General features: G+C 42.0%; 1 long non-coding RNA gene across 1 annotated transcript in view; it reads left to right on the forward strand.

Annotated features, from left to right (window-relative positions):
- Positions 1-10502: 10502 nt before the first annotated feature.
- The window catches only part of LOC130540512 (uncharacterized), a 40931-nt gene continuing 39454 nt past the window's right edge, over positions 10503-11979 (forward strand). The window contains exon 1 of the long non-coding RNA XR_008954494.2: positions 10503-10909. This is a non-coding gene — a long non-coding RNA (uncharacterized LOC130540512). The remainder of the gene's footprint in view (positions 10910-11979) is intronic.

Genomic DNA, 11979 nt, shown 5'->3' on the forward strand with positions numbered 1-11979 from the left:
CTACATTGACCACACGAAGACCTTTGTGGTATTCAAAGTAACGTGACATACTAAAGCCAATGACTTACTTATTTAATGTAGTGACACACGGTTTGTACTAATAATCTACTAATTACTAAACTTTAATTAGTACACTGTCTATCTTTTTTGTATAAATATATATCTTGTGGTTTCATGTCGTCATGTCCGGCCCAAAGTCAACATACTCATATGTGTTGAATGATAAAGGTTTTAATTTATTATCATTATTATTGCCAAACAAATTGTCTCTTCGTCATTGGCCTTTATAGGCACATGTTTCTTCCTTTACAACTTTGTTTTTTGGTTTATAAAAATATTGTTTCTTATGTTTTAATACCTTGGAGCATGTGAAACCAAAAGAGGATTTAATTAAGACCAGTTTGTTCTCCATGTGTGATGTCATTGATGTATTCTTCTTAAAGTTATGTGAGATGCATGGGACAGACACAAGGAGCCCCATTCAGCAGCAAGACATAAACAGATTTGGTAGTTTCCTAAAGGTGCATCCCTTGCTGATGGCAGATCTGGGTGCGAATGCGTCCTCGGTGAAGCTGGGTCGGCTCCTGGGAAGCTTAGCAACTCAGACACAAAGGTCAGAGCCTATTCCTTCACCACTGCACATTGTCTAAGAGGAGGTTGCAATGCATGCCATAGTCTAAAGACTTAAATCCTCAGAAGTCCTGTCTGAAGAAGGATAGAATCATCTTGCCTGCCCCAAATCTTTATCTTTAAAAATCACACTTCTATCTTCAGAGTTACCGGATGGCCTCAATTGAATTATGATGATCAGATTTTAGGACATGAACTAACAACAAATTTTCTAAAATGTATAAAATGCACCTATTATGCATAGGTCTAGAGATCACTAGAATGTTAGCAGGAAAGCTGCAGTTTTACCTGTATGGGCTAATTGCTGCATTTAATTTCATTAGCCAGTGGCGTGAATAACAACTTGTTTTGACTTCAAACGTTTTGGTCCTAGATGAAAGAAAGTCATGCATTTCCCATCGGTATCATAGTAGAGTACAATTTATGTTTGCATGGCATATGATACTTTCACAATATTATTTATTTTTCTAAAAAAAATACGTGCTTGGCTATTTCAATAGGGCATGATGTCCTTACATAGTTGTGCCTGTGTTGCTATGGCCCTGACAGCATCACTCAGGGTTGCTGTGCGGAGCTGTATACTCTGAGCTGTCACGTGGGCATTAGAAACACTGCACACACACACCCACTCAGCACGCAGGCCTTCTTTCAAATTAAGTAGAAGGTAGTCTGCAGTGAGGAAACATGGTTTGTCTGTGTATAGAACTAGAGAGCTGAGGCCGGGCATGGTGGCTCATGCCTCTAATCCCAGCACTTTGGGAGGTCCAGGTGGGAGGATCACCTGAGGTCAGGAGTTCAAGACCAGCCTGGCTAACATTGTGAAACCCCATCTCTGCTAAAAATACGAAAATTAGCCGAGCATGGTGGCACATGCCTGTGATCCCAGCTGCTCGGGAGGCAGAGGTACGAGAATTGCTTGAACCTGGGAGACGGAGGTTGCAGTGAGCTGAGGTTGTGCCACCACACTCCAGCCTGGGCAACAGAGCAAGACTCTGTCAAAAAAAAAAAAATAATAATAATAAAATAAAATCACTAGAGAGCTGAAATGAAATAGAGACAAATATGATAGTCGGGTTTCTATGAAACATATTTATAAAATTAAAAGTAAGTGAAGGTAGTCAGTATAGGCCTCCTGGAGAAGCAGATATCAGTGGTACTTGGAAAAACATCATGGAATGTATCAGGCCTTTAGGTCCGCCATGTTCTCAATGTCTGTGCCTCTTCCAAATTCATAGGTTGAAGCTTAACCTCCAATGTGGGAGTGCTGGCCAGGGGAGGGCTTTGGGATGTGATTCAGTCATGAGAGTGAAATTCTCATGAATGGGATTAGTGCCCTCATAAAGGAGTCCCCAGAGAAAAATCATTTGCCCCTTCTACCAGGCAAGGGCACAGAGAGAAGGCACGGTCTATGAGCCAGGAAGCGAGGCCTCCCCAGACATGAGTCTGCTGGTGCCGTGATGTGGACGTCCAGCCTCCAGAACAGTGAGACATCGGTGTCTGCTGTTGATAAGCCACCCAGCTGTGGTATTTTGTTACAGCAGCACAAAGAGACTAAGACCACAGCAAATGGAAGGAGAGGATCCTCAGTGTGTAAAGTTTCGTCACTTTTGGGGGGTGATTAGTGAGACAGAATGACTGGACGAATCTCACTTCGGTCACAGTGAAGCATCCTGCCCTTGGCACTCGGTTGCAGGGCCAGAGTCTGTCTGCAGTCTCTAGTCGGGACTGGGATTCCCAGGGGCTTCTTCGAGCTTTGGCCTCCCATTGGTCACTGGAGAATGAGTGGCCCAGAGCCTCACACTATTTGACTGTGGGACAGCTGAAGTACAGATGCGTTTTCCTTGGAGAGTTGTAAAGAATTTTAAATCAATAGTTAAGCATTGAAAAGTCCCAACTTGAGCTTCTCTCAACAAAATGTAATTTTCTAGACACCGAGCGTTCTTCTTCCGTGGCCACCAAGCTCGAACTGGGAAGGGCCGGTGTCCCTAGGACCCATGACTGGTATCCAACATTCATACCCCAGGTGAGTTACTGCTGATCATCATGAAGCAGGATTCATTTTGTGACCATAAAAATATTTTTAGGAATGTATGTCTATCCAACCTGATAAAATGCAATACAGATACAGAGGGACATTTGCTTTCTCCTGAACTCACTTATGCTGTCGGTCTGGCTGCTGAAGTCATCTGAGTTTATGGTGAAGACCCACAGTCTCTAAGGGAAAGAGCCAAATTCATTGCTCTGCTCCAGGAATTCCCCTCACTGCCAAGCCATAATGCCTGGGCTCACTTTGCCCTAAGCACACAGGTCTCCTTGTGGTCCTCAGGCCCTCCAAAGAGGTTCCACCTTCAGGGTCTTCTCCTGCGACGTGAGTGCCAATAATCCTATCTGGCAGGAAGCGTAACCTTCCCCTTTGCGTCCAATAACAGAGCTGTCTATTTACGTGAACCTTGCTTTGTTATCCAAACCCTGATTATTTTCAGATCAACTCGTGGTAATTTTATTTCCACTTCACTCTCAGGAAACGTTACTGTTCAGAGCATTTCTACTCAAAGGCGTTCTCAGTAAACAACCTAGAATGTTTTGTTTGATTGTTTTGCGTTCATTTTTTAAATCTCGAGAATATCAGTCTTGTTCAGCAGCCTTGAAAATCACAGCCCCTTGAATAGTAGTTTATTTATGAGGTTAGAATGAAACTTTGACTCTCTGGCAATTTGATGGGATAGATGTCAAAAGCCTACTAGACTGTGAGATACTCTATGTCAGGGCCTGGAATTTGATGCTTTTGCTGCCACCAAATAGATGAAAGGGGGATAGAATTATTCAGTAGGATTATTTGATTGAATGACCCCAACCTCATGGGGAGGATCTTCTTAGGAAGCAACTGCGCAGCGGAGGCTAAGAAACGGGGGGTTGACATCCTCAGAGCCCACACAGAAAGGGGTGAAAGCCTGCAGGGGGTGGCCTCACCCCTGGTGAATGGGTGGCCTCATCCCTGGTGAATGGGTCGCCTGTTTGCTGGTCACATGGGACAGTGTCCACCACACCGGGGCTTCCTCAACACTGAACACCCTCAGGTCTACTAACTGCATGGCTTGTGAATCACGAGAGCTTTGGGATTTTAAAACTTAGTCACAAGTCTCTTGATGTAAGTGATGTTTTCTATTATAATCTCAAGACACACATGAAGTGGTACACTAATAGAGAGAGTCACAAGACAGTCACATTTACTTGATAAACCTCCAAAGATAGTTGGAAGGAAATCTGAAGATACAATGCAGAACAATGTTCCCTTTTTGCATTTGAGACTATTCATGTTATTGAAATACAGATCAAACAGTGATTTCAGAATTGTGACGATCTGGTCAAAATGCCAGGAGGTTGGACTGTGGAAACTGTGGTCTGCGGGTAATGAGATGACAGAAATGATTTTTAAATCTGCTGTTTTTTTTTTTTTATTCCCCAACAGCTAATTTGGTGATAGAACTCAATTGCATTTTCATTTATTTTTAGGTATGTGGGAATTTTTACATTTTACATATTTTTTTTGAAAAAAATATGCTTTTATATCAGTTGCTTTTTCATCAGTGGGGGAAATTTTGCCCCCCCCCAGGAGGTATTTGGAAATGTTTAGTGATATTTTTGGTGTCAGAACTGGGAAAAGGATGCTTCTGGCATCACGCAGGTGGAGGCCAGTGATAGAGTATCTGACAGTGCACAGATAATCCCCCCCAAGGAGAAATCTCCTGGTTGCAAATGATGCCAGTAGTGCTGGCGTTAAAAAATCCTGACATGCATGTGAGTGTGTGTGTGTGTATTACATGATGTGCATATATATATGTACAATATACATCTGTAACTAATGCATATACATGCATATAGCATATATATGAAATCATGTATGTGATATTACATGTATTCATATGCATGTATATCTGTGTGTACAGTATACATATATAACTCATGTATATACATACATATGTATATTTGGAAGAGGGAGGGAGATTGGAAGCCCCGTTCTTCAACTGTCCATGGGTCCACAAGCAAGTGCTAAATTTTATTTCCTGAGAAATTAAAACATCCTAAGTTCCAAAATAGCGGGAATTAAGAATAGAAAAAATACAATGTGCACTTCAAATTTTTTTTTTGAGATGGAATTTTGGTCTTGTTGCCCAGGCTGGAGTGCAGTGGCGTGATCTCAGCTTGCTGCAACCTCCACCTCCCGGGTTCAAGGGATTCTCCTGCCTCAGCTTCCTGAGTAGCTGGGATTTCAATTTTTTTAAAAATTAATTCAACAAAAGCCCAGACAAGAGAACTTTAAAAAGTACGAGGCAAGGGCCCGCGATCGGAATCTCAGAACCCTCCCTGGCTGCTTCACCCACCACCTGTTCTGGGAACTCTCACCTTCTGAGCCTGGGATGCTTCCCTTTTAAAATGACGCAAGTAATGAGCATCAAATTGAAACAAAAGTGGGCAGTCACTTCCTAAACCCCAATGTACTTTAGAAAGAAAATATTCAAATAATCAGGGAGTGACGAAAGTTCAAGGAAAAGGGCTTAGGAGGGAATCAGAAGACTAATAATTTTACCGAAGAGTGAGAAAATTTGAGATTTTTTTTTCTATTTATTCATGTATTTATTTATTTTCTGAGACATGGCTCACTCTGTCACCCAGGCTGGAGTGCAGTGGTGCGATTAGGGCCTACCGCAGCCTTAACCTCTTGGGCTCAGGCGATCTTTCCATCTTGGCCTCCTGAGAAGCTGCAACTACAGGTATGTGCTACCATGCCTGATTAATTATTATTTTTTAAAATTTTTAGAGATGGCTGGTGTTGAATTCCTGGGCTCAAACAATTCTCCTGCCTCGGCCTCCCAACATGCTGGGATTACAGGCCTGATTTTTTTTTTTTTCTACAGTTGTTGCTGAAAGACTCTTGAACTCCCTTTTAATTTTTCAGAAACAGTTTCAAGAAAGAAAATTTATTTCTAGGAATAATCTTTTAAAACCTTTGCCTTTATTACTGTGTTTGTTTCTGGTTCCTTTAATTTTGGCGGGACCGTTTATCTGCCTGGAGCTGCCTTATTCTAGGGACCTGCAGTGGTGCTCCCCAACTTAGGACAGATGTTCCTTCATGAATTCGAAAGCAAGTAGGGGTGATCTCAGAATGGGTTTATGGGCCAGGCACAGTGGCTCACGCCTGTAATCCCAGCACTTTGGGAGGCCAAGGTGAGTGGATCACCTGAGGTCAGGATTTCGAGACCAGCCTGGCCAACATGGTAAAACCCCATCTCTATTAAAAATACAAAAATTATCTGGGTGTGGTGGCGGGTGCCTGTAATCCCAGCTACTCGGGAAGTTGAGGCAGGAGAATCGCTTGAACCCAGAAGCAGGAGGTTGCAGTGAGCTGAGATGGTGCCACTGCAATCCAGTCTGGAGTGCTCCATCTCAAAAACTCTGTCTCAAAAAAAACAAAAACAAAAACAAAACAAAACAAAATGCGTTGTGATTGAAAAGTAAGGAAACTTGACAACAGTAATTTAATGTGCCAGTTTCCCTCCTTCCATCTCAAGAGAAAACATATCATCAAGAGTTACTATCACAAATGCTCGCAATCATTTATACTATCGCAAATCCTCACAATCATTTAAAAATAAAGTTGGAAATGGCATTCTAACACAATCCAGGCTTCCTCATTAGCACAGTCACTTGGTTTACCGCTGTGGTTGTATGCAGTCTGTGCACACCACGGGGCTCTGCACATATGCTCACACCAGAGCCTGTGCTCTGAGGTGCAACTTTCAGAGTAGAAACTCACATTGCCATAGTGCTTAAGCCCTCCCTTTTCTCCACATCCTCACCAACACCTGTTATTTTCTTTTCTTTTTTTTTTTAATAACAGCCATTCTGACTGGTGCCATACGACATCTCATTGTGGTTTTAGTTTGCATTTATCTGATAATTGGTGATGCTGAACATTTTTTCATATGCTTTTTGGTCATTTGTGTGTCTTCTCTTAAAAAATGTCCGTCCACGTCCGTTGCCCACTTTTCAATGGGATTATTTTGTTGTTGTTGTTGAGTTGTTTGAGTTCCTTGTAAATTCTGGATATTAGTGCCCTATTAGATGCATAGAGTACAAGTATTGTCTCCCATTCTGCAGGTTGTCTGTTCACTCTGCTGATTATTTATTTTGCTGAACAGAAGTTTTTTATCTATTTTTGGTTTTGTTGCCTGTGCTTTTGAGGTCTTACTCATAAATTCTTTCCCTAGACCAATGTCCAAGAGAGTTTTCCCTAGCTTTTCTTCTAGTATTTTTATAGCTTGAAGTCTTACATATAAATCTTTAATCCATCCTGAGTCAATTTTCATAGAGGGAAAGTTTCAGGGACCAATTAAGTCATAGGATGGAACCAAGAAGACTGTCTGCAGAACCACTAAATGGGAGAGAAGGTGAAGAAAGCAATAGCCCAGAGTGAAACCAAACATAGAAGGAACTGATTGAAGGTGAGGAGAGAAAATGGAGCCCATATTGAAAGGGTAGTAGCTCAGGTGGTCTCAGCAGTGAGAGAGGATGAGAGATTTGAACTGGTGCCACTGAAGTTAGGATGACTGAGGCCAAGTCTGAGCACCAGAGGTTTAAATTTGTGTACCTGCGGATTTTTGCCAGATAAGGCCAGATTCCCAAAGGAAACAAGGTGCCTGGACATTGACTTGGTCTAATGTTCATTCTCCAATGACCTATTGGCGAACACCCAAAGGGTAAAGGAAGAAATGGGAAGATGATTTTTCTAACAGTGGACAATTAGAGACAAGTACACAGTCACAAACCTGAACATGTTGGCCATTTACATTTTTGCTATATCTTTAGATATTTACTTAACTTAAAATTGTTTCTGATGATCAGTCAGAAAGGGAATAAATAAAAGACAATCTTTACTTCCTCTAACTTGTCAATTCCCTGAATTTGTTATTATTCCATCTAGGCCTAGATAAATAATACCTGTAATCAGAATGTTTCCTTTGGGGTAATTTCAAAAATTCCATAAAAATAGAGCAATTGTAACACAGCTCAAAAACACTGAAAGTTTCTTAAATTGGCATCAGTATCCAAGTGTTTGACAAACTGAATTTTCTTCCTGCTTTGGACCGGAAAGTTGGGTGGTCTATGAAGACCCTGTCATTTTCCGTGAACGTTAGGAACAACCATTCAATTTTCTACTTTCTCTTAAATGTGATTTGTTGCTGTCTCTTTACTATATACCTCAGTGAAATCAAATAACCCTAATTTAGATAAATATACTAGCCTAGACCATGATTTTCACTGGAACTGAAGATAGACTATTCTATATTATTATTTGAAGATGTGAAACGGCACACGTAAACAAAATGTGCATCCTAAGTGTTGCACAGTGAGAAACGACACTGTATTCACAGCAGAGGACATTCTGGTTTCCCGGTAAAAAGACTGCATTTTAAGGACTCGAGTCACACAGAGTCTGCTGCTTGCATAAATTTTTCAGTACCCAAATGGTGGTAAAAAAGGAATAATCTGGACATTTACAAGGTGGCTCTGGACATTTCTTATTTAACTAGATTTTCTTTTCTTACAGCCTAGGAATAGGAAAGTTAATTGCGTTCTAAACTGGGCTGTATTCCAGTGGGGTGAGAGGTCATGACTTCTCTAACATTTGTCATATAAACCACAGAAAAGGATACACTAGGCCAGGCGAGATGGCTCACGCCTGTAATCCCAGCCAGGAAAAGCAGATTATTTGAGACCAAGAGTTCGAGACCAGCCTGACCAATGTGGTGAAACCCTGTCTCTACTAAAAATACAAAAGTTAGCCGAGCATGGTGGCACATACCTGTAATCCCAGCTACTCGGGAGGCTGAGGCGGGAGAATCACTTGAACCCAGGAGGCGAAGGTTGCAGTGAGCCAAGATCTCACCACAGCACTCCAGTCCAGATGACAAAACGAGACTCTGTTTCAAAAAAAAAAAAAAAAAAAAAAGGAAAGCGTACCCTGAGATAGCTTTATTATTAGAGGATATAGTGGGAAATGGACTAATTTCTATAGGTTTGGAACAAATTAAAATAAGAGCACTTCTTTTGGCAGATAAAAGTAAGCCAAAGTTTCAGGTAATGATGATATAATATAAAAGCGCCTTCTAAAATGGAAAGTCTTTACCGGCAAGATAAAACATAAAGTGTTTTTTATTGGTTGAAATTGTTTTTCTCTATTATTGGACAATGAACAACCTGTGCTTTGGAGAATCTTTTGTTGGTAGATAGAGAAGACTAGTGCTCAGGAGGTTTTATTGGAGAGATCCAGGAAACCATTTCCTCTATATGACAATGTGCCCCTATCACAAATGCCTCAAAATCCACAGCTGGAAATATTCAAGCCAGCAAACAGCTAGTGAATGGCACAGCTGCACACTGAGGTGGGACTCTGCGTGTCCTCTCTCAGCAGCCACCAAGACTAGAACGGACGCTCACTAGACAGCCCACAGGGGAGAGCTGCCATCTCAGCTGCAGAGCTCTCTCAGGACAACACACTGAGCTGCAGCTTCTAATGAGCAAATCGATGGCTTTCCTGACAAAACTGGACAGACGTCTTATGGGGGATGGTGAAGGGGTCCAGTGTCGTCGGCCACAAGAGATTGTTTCCACAGTCTCCTGCTTTATCCTAATATTTCTGCCAAACTTGCATTCTAACTAATAATATAACTTTTTAATTATTAAAAATGTATATATACTCTAAAACCTTAAGTAAATTTGATTCTCAGAGATGAGATATATCTCTTTTTTTCCACAGTTACATTTCTTTTTTTAAAAGGAAACCCATTACCCCTTGATTTTCCAAAATTATCATGATGAAATCGAAATCTATAAATGTATAGGTGCTAAGTGAACGTGTATATGTACAATCTCCAAAGAAAAAAATAAAGTTCTTAAAGGACTGAAATAAGCAAAGCATGTTCTTAGTTTCCTGCCTGTTCCATTCTGAACCGAAAACCCCAGTCAACTTCTTTTCTTACGAATTTCGCTGAATCTGGCTTGAATGGACATTTCTCTTCTGAATGAAGACTTCGACGATGGATGAGTCAGCATTTCATGTGACTAATTGAATGCCACTTAGCAGACCCGGGGGTTCAGAATAACAATGTCTCGCAATCAGCGCGCTACTCCAAACTCAAAATCCATTTCGGAGAGCAAGTTGTACGCGCGCGAGACTCAGCAGGCAGAGAAACCATCAGCCGCCATCACCACTGGCACATCGTCTGCTTCCTAATTACACCATAATTAGATCAGGGATAATCACCTTGATTTCTATTATTATTGCTGAATCTTAGAATCATAATGTTAGAAGGAAATTTCATGCTCATCAATTTTAACATCCTTATTCAGAGAAGGTAAGAGAGACCAGGGAGTTTAAGTGACCTGTCCAAGTTAAGATTGCACAGATATTTATTAATACGATTTAAATTAATTAGATCCCTAAATAATGAATGTACTTAATTGGGAACCAGTATTTTGACTGTAGACTATCCACATGCACCTATGTATTGGCCTGTGCAGAGGGAACACCAGCGATTTTCTGTTTTTCTGGCATGCTCCCATCATGCACCGTCTGGTCCCTCAAATTGCTATTTATGCGCTTCTTTCTATTTTAATCCTGCGCACTTCTATTGCAGGGTAGGCTCAGCGAACAGCCGTGCCTCTATTGCATGTTTTACTCTTGGAGTCTCTGTGCAGCGCCTTAACCCTGATGGAAACTTAAGAATCCTGCGTTCAATGAATAGTGAACTCTGTGGTTGTGACATCAGCTCTGGGTCCCAGTCTACATTCCGCGGTAGCCTGGCTCCAACATCCCAGGGAATTGTGTCACTCCCATTGAGCAGGTGTGGGGGCCTCTCCCACATGGTCCAGGTCCACCACTCTGTCGAAGGTCGCACAGCCCAGACAAAAACAGGACACAGCAGTGTGTGAATGAGCCGGGCTTTCTCCTTCCCTCCATGTAATAAAAGGTGCCTGAGGTTGTTGAAACACAGTCCATTTCTCCTGGGAATGACAAGAATTTGAGGGATGCTGACTTTCAAGGAATACTGCATGACAGGCATCAAGATAAACCTGATGAAGAAAACATAGGCCAGAATCTCGGAATCGGGAGCAAAGTAATACAGCTTCGGGGACAGGCACGTAATGAGGTCATGATGTAGCAGACTCCCTGCAGGACTGGCGGCCCCTGTTCCCTGGGCTGTTCTGGCTCTTTCAGGTGAGAGAGAAGGATACAGACAGGAAATGGCACTTCCTAGAAGGGCAACCCTCTGTTCCTGGGGTGTGTGGCATCTTCCAGCGTTGGGTCTGAGGTTCTAGGTAAGCCTTTACCTCAAAGACAGCCACATATTGCTTTCTCAGTTGAGGCCTCCCACGAGGCTGAGAACTGCAATGATTTTTGCAAATATGTCAGTCATTTGGATGGTATTTTAACAGGCTGTTAGTGGAGGGTAGGTAAACCAATGTCTAAATGAAAAGGGAAACTCTTGCTGCTATTTTAAAAGAGATGTTTCCTGAACAGATTCTGCCCGGCTTGCCCAGAAGGGCTAGCCTGGATCCACGCTCCTCAACCTGCTCCTCCTCAGTAAAAATGTTGAGAGAGGTGTATTTTTTTTATGATTGGCCATATGGCTCTATTAAGTTCAGAATCAAAGATATGTTTTTTGACTTATCCATAAGAAGCATAAGAAATTTAAATAGGGGCCAGGCGCGTTGGCTCACGCCTGTAATCCCAGCACTTTGGGAGGCCGAGGCGGGCGGATCACGAGGTCAGGAGATCGAGACCATCCTGGCTAACACGGTGAAACGCCGTCTCTACTAAAAATACAAAAAATTAGCCAGGTGTGGTGGCGGGCGCCTGTGGTCCCAGCTATTTGGGAGGCTGAGGCAGGAGGAGAATGGCGTGAACCCGGGAAGCGGAGCTTGCAGTGAGCCAAGATCAGGCCACTGCACTCCAGCCTGGGTGACAGAGCGAGACTCCGTCTCAAAAAAAAAAATAAAATAAAATAAGAAATTTAAATAATACTTAGGTGTTTTAGGTTAAGACTCTGTCCATTTTGCATAAAAAAGGTTCACCTGAGTGTTTTATTGTAGGTAAAATCTTTTTTTTCAGTAGCAAAATATTTAACGGGGTGGGACAATATTATCATGGATTTCTTTTGTTTAATCTGAAAACATAGTTTCACCCTTGCTACCATGATACTTCAGTCCATGCTAGATAGTTAGAAATGGCCAGTGCAGAAACATCTTCTCAGGATGCCTTTGGCTTGAGATCTCTCCAGTGAGTCA

The sequence above is a fragment of the Pan paniscus genome, chromosome 8 (genome assembly GCF_029289425.2).
Source record: "Pan paniscus chromosome 8, NHGRI_mPanPan1-v2.0_pri, whole genome shotgun sequence".
NCBI lineage: Eukaryota > Metazoa > Chordata > Mammalia > Primates > Hominidae > Pan > Pan paniscus.